The sequence below is a fragment of the Dreissena polymorpha genome, chromosome 15 (assembly GCF_020536995.1).
Source record: "Dreissena polymorpha isolate Duluth1 chromosome 15, UMN_Dpol_1.0, whole genome shotgun sequence".
Classification (NCBI taxonomy): domain Eukaryota; kingdom Metazoa; phylum Mollusca; class Bivalvia; order Myida; family Dreissenidae; genus Dreissena; species Dreissena polymorpha.
Genome location: NC_068369.1, coordinates 19621642 through 19627641, shown reverse-complemented (window position 1 = coordinate 19627641; position 6000 = coordinate 19621642).

The following is a 6000-nucleotide window of genomic DNA, read 5'->3' as shown; positions in this document are numbered from 1 at the left end:
TTGATTATATGATTTCGCAATAAGAAACAGTCACTCTAAGGTACACAACATTTTGTATCGCGCATTAAAATATGCTTTTGTAGTTATGAATCGAATAATATTCCAATTTGATCCACTCTACTTACTCCAAAACGTCTCATGCTACTAAATCGCTTTCATAACAACGAATAAAAACAAATGTATGGGTTCAAATCAAACTCAACGATATCGTTTAATTTTCTATGTGGTCAAACCATACGCTCACGCATCTGACTATTGTCTTGATTTACGCACTAACATGTCTCGCCTTCGGCTTTTTTTATGCAAGCGCATTTTCATTTCCGTGCCAATAGCTCTTTTTTTAAGGTATCAGCAACTTTTTAAGCAGTTCGGCTCTAGTTAAACGTGTTGACCGCAAACACATTATTTGTGACCGGAGGTCATGGTTGACCACAAATGAAATTCGAATCATTTATGAACAATCGGTATAAATGGCGTATATAGTTTTACATCTTCTCATATTCCAATTACATTTTAAAATTCGCCCACAGCCATCTAGTTATATCTAAATTAGCACGCGGATTAATGGCAACCGCATTAACGCGAAAATAACAACGGTTAAAAATAATTAAAATTATAGTCTAGGTCATTGATGCTTTTCATGTATTTAATCTCCTGTATCAAGTATGCCGTAAATAAACTCACCTTAATTGGAAATAGACGCATTTGCGTGATGCGTATAAGCGTGATATGGGACAATTTGACTATTAATACATGTCAATACGGGCTACCGGTAAATTGTGCCGTCCTATATTTTTCGGAGATGAAAAGTGATTTCTCCGTGCGAGGAAATGCCACGATGTCAAGGAAGGTCTTATTTCGTGATCAGCCAACGCTTTCGGTGTCCAAAATAGAGCATCTGTCCACACGTATGGAGTTACGACTAGATATCACGGTATGTCAAAATGCCAGCCTGCGGTTAGCGGTCTATGGGCGGCTATTATGTTGTTAGGTAGCGATTTCGGGCTTGCATCAGTAGCATTTGTTTGCTTTATTGGCATAATTTCCTTACGTATTTGACACTGCAATACACCCTGAGTGAATAATTATATTTCGAAATTATAATTCATGTAAAATACGTGTTAAGGTAATTACTAACAGCCACGATTTAATTCAATGATATTTTCACTGCCCCATTAACATTTTAAAATAACAACTCGAAATACGGCGAGGTTATTGTAATTTCCTTGATATTTTTAATACAAAATCGTGTAAACGTTTCATTCAATTAAAAACACGTTTATATGCTTTCTTTCTGTACCGTTTTGTCAACCTCAAATAAAGTGTTGTTGGTTTGATATCGAATCCAATTAGTATTCTCGTGACTGCATCTGTATCATCGTCCTATAATCGCATTATCGGTTTTCTTTCTTTGTTCAGTGAACGTAAGTTTGTTGCAAAACATCTCCAAATCACCCAACCAATACTTTTGTGTCCAAATCACCGTTAGCAAACAGATATTTGACCCACGGTATCTGTATTCAGGCCTGAGAAACATCGTAAAGAGCGGAAAAGGGAATCTATTAAATTTATCAAAATAATTCAATTCGACTTTGTAGAACGTTCTCTCCCAATAGATATAATCTTTGACAAGAATCGGCAAATGGCCCATTACATGCAGCTGTTTCCAGTAATGATAATGTATTTTGAGCCGACATCAGTCTGGCTGTTCGGACTCCAGGGTACGCCGAAAGGCGTGAGTGGCACCCGCAAGAGGTGGTCACCGTGCAGAGGAGAAAGCCATTTGCGGTAATGGCATCCTTACTGGTGCGCATGCGTTCCGCCCGATAAATTGCTTTGTAACTTTTCACAACATACTTTTTAATAAACACGCGCATAAAATTACACATTTAGGTCCATACATTTCATCATCATGTAAACGTGTTGCTTTTTTGTGAAGAAATCGTTATAAGCTTGTGAGTAAGATACTGATAAATTATTAGTTAAAAGAAGCTGGAGTAGGACATAAAATAGAACTTTTAACGTAGCCAAAACGATGAATTTACGTTATGTTTCGATACAGTAAAAACTTCACATTAAACATGTCATCGATAAGGTAAGCGTTCGACCTCAATGCTTCTTCAAAATATCAAACTTACGTACCAATTTGCACAATATGCACTTCCGGTATGTATGTGCTTACTGAAAGCCAACGTTACACCAAGAAGAACAGTTCGCATCATGGCAGAGTGTGTTCTCAATATATAAGGGCTATAGAAAGTATTATAGTAAAAGATATTTACATTAAAGGGGACTTTTCACGTTTTTGGTAAATTGACACAATTAAAAAAATGTTTCAGATTTCGTTTTAGTGGTCAAAGCGATATACTTTTACACCAGGGGTCAGTGGTTCGAGCCAAATTGAGCGTTACTTTTTTCTTTTCTTTAATTTTATTCTTGTTTTTTTTTTTACTGAAGCTTTTAGATCCTATGTTTGCATTTATCAATATTAAGCATTTAATGACAAACTTCAATACATGCAAAAATTTAATCTCTTGCACGACGGTTATTACATTCACCTCTGTGATGGGCTCAGAACGGACTATTTTTATGAAAGCGTCTCATTCATGTCATGATCATTCCAAGCGTTCATCGTGGAGGTTACAGTATACTAAACAATCTCTTGCACGACGGTTACATTACATTCACTGAATTAAAAAAAAACCCATCTCATGCCATAAATATCTTATATCAGTCTTAATTCATTATTATAAAATTGATATGGTTTTTTTATGTTAACAAACCTACATACATAAATACGTCGAAGCAATGCCTAACGTCACTCAATAAAAATTATGTTCTATTGTTTACATTTGTGAAGTGCGTGGAATGATTCCTACTGCGTAAATGGGCAATAAAATACATCCAAAGAGTTGCATTAAAACTCGCAAGTTTTTGCACGATGTATCGTAAATTTAAAATTCCTATTTCATTATTTTACGCCTAAAAATCCAAATCAAATATACGTTGAATGCGTTTGTTCGGTGTTACCCAGTTTCTGTGCAATATGGCATGCTGAGCCTTTCGCAGAGGTGTATGTGAGAGCAAGGAACGACAACTCTGCGTGAAGATTGGCAAAAATCTGTGAAAAGGCCCCTTCAAATAATATCAAATATTGTCGTATTTTTATGAATTGATTTTTATTAGATTAGGATTTTGCATTCGGGCCTATTTTGATATGCCGATCAGGTGGTGTTGTTTTACACTTTTTTTCGGTCAGTTAATTTTGTTTTCGTCGATCAACCTTTTCAACCTGAAACTTTTGAATATTGTAAGATTTTATTGAGACCTTGTTTGGTATTGCAGTTTTCGCAGTCGCGCCATGGCCAAGGCCACTGATTCACTGATAATGCAAGTAAGATCAATTAATCTGTTAAATATTTTTTAAACCTGCTTTCGTGGAATGACTATGTTGTTGTGTTTACAATCTTATTACTTCTGCAGCAACATTGATTGAATGAAACCTTGTAACTCACTGACTGCTAGACAGAAAAAATAGTTGCAATGGAATCGGATACAAGTGGAATCGGATACACTCGTTACTAGCTCAGGAGCATTCTTGTTCACAAATTAGCCGGATTACTTTTCAAGAAAAGTGCATTCATTGTTTAATTGATGACGGCGTGCCTTTCATTACATCTGATTACAGATGTGAAGTAGGACGAAGCGTCGGGGCAATAATTATTGAATTTCACCGTAATATGTTTGGGGGCTTGTGTGTACGCCCAATACACAGAGTATTGGGTTGGGACTTCAAACAAGCAGTGTAATGTGTGAAACAGGGATATGTTGATGCTGACATGTTTTATGCACAGGTGTGTGTAAAGAATGCTTACCGGTTGATTTCGCTTTTGTTCGATATGTTTTTATTTAAAAGATATGCAATTGAAGTTTGCAAAAAAACTTTTATTGTATTGTAATTGTGAGAAACAGGTGGTTGTCGGTATGCAAAAGATGCACGTGTAATGAGATATATCATTGGTGCTGACTGCGTACAACTTGTGTTGTTTTTTTCCTGTATTTTTGTAAATATTTTTTTTACTTGCGTTCATTGTATCTAGCATTGTCGGCTTTTTCCTCTTCGACTCGAATTGTTTGTGTTTAGGAGATACTCAGTTGAGCAACTCGAAATAATTTGTATAAGAATGTGTTTTACATCTTAATAATGGGTCTGTCTGCGCATGTGTTCGTCTCCCATTTTGTGTTTGGTTCCGATCATTCAACTAACCGAAGCTCTTAGTTTATCGAAATTCAATAACAGCGAACAGATAACAATAATTGGTGCATTTTCTTAAGTTCCAGAAAGCTTACTGTTAACTACCATTTCAGCAAAAAAGGTGAACTCTTGTAATTTCCTAAATAGTGTGCATGTTTAGATGTGACACAGAGGTAACTTCCATTACTTGACAACGCAGCTATATTAGGTTAAAGTATGAACTTTTTGAAAATTAAAAAGAATAAAAATATAAACATTAAGTATTCATTTGCCAAACGAAATTTCATGTGTCAAAATAGGATATGATAATTCCTCATGAGTCACAATAACCCTACATTTGCACCTAATTTACCTCGTAATATCAATTACCTAAAAAAATGTGTCGACATTAAATATCAGCGCTAGCGTTGGCCATCAGAGGGTCAGATTGAGTATAATATGTCATTTCTTTGCATGGTTTTTGCAATAACGTTTTGTATATCTCCAGCTAATTCGATGACGTTTAGTGTTTTCATTTAAGTCGCAAAATATGTATCTGGCTAACAATTTAACATGTATTATGTTTCCTCCAACACCCGTATTTCATTTCGATCTTTGTCGGTGCTCGAGGTAAAGTGATATATCTTGTAAACGTATGGTATCAATAGGACAACGTGTCAACGAATCGTCGCGGCACTCGGTGCTGCAATAATGTCGGCGAATGGCATTCTGCTGCCGTCAGCTTGGTAGGGGCATTTTTTCATTCAACTGCAATTACATGCAATAATTATGCAATTTAAAATACTATGGCAAAAATTCTTAGTCTACTCTAGCTCAGTTTTGTATATAATAAATCCTTCTACCTATTACCTACTATATATACAGCTCAATGGGAAGATACACTTGTTTCGGTTTGACACAATTATTACTTACTTTATACTTTTTCTTATGTAATATTTAAACGTTTTGTGTTGTTTTTTCCATAAAACGAGTGTATTGCAAATTCTATATTGAATCATAGTTGAGATAGACTAAAATGGTTTTAAATCGGTATAAATGCCTTTGTTTTTGTTTTTAAATAATGCGTACCACGTTTCATGTAACACTTTTCAAACTACAGTACATGTATGTTATATTTCCCAACTTTAATTTTCTTACGGTGAGATGGTACCCATGGAAAAAAGATACAACTATGTTGATTTAACTGGAATGGAGCGAGTCCTGTTTGAGAATGTCTTATTCCTGATCACGCCTGTTTGCAAACATCCTTGATTCATAACTGTCAACCCGAGCTTTGCTGCAAACCGAAGCCTATTTCAGACGAAGCATTCCCGTACAAAATAACTTGTATGTGAATTTCCCCTGTGTGTTTATTTATATAGTTTTTTCATGAAATGTTTGCGATTTCGAAATATCAGTTTTTATCAATTTTATCAATTCGTCAGGTCACTCACAAATGAAGTAACGTAAAATTCATAGTGCAATGAGTCATTGATCAAACCTTTTCAAGTAATTAATTAACTTCCAGCTTATGATATAACATATTTTATATACCTCTCGCTTTCTTTTAGATTTCTGTTCATTTATTATGATCTGAGCAGTGGTACTTAAATTCTAAGTATTCACGTTTAGGTGAACGCAATGTTCATGTCTAATGGTATATGTTTTATTTGGAAGTTGATCAAATGTTGAAAGTATATATGTGATGCGTTCGAATTGATTCAACAAAGGGTAAGATGTTAATACATATTTTGATACGCTTGTTA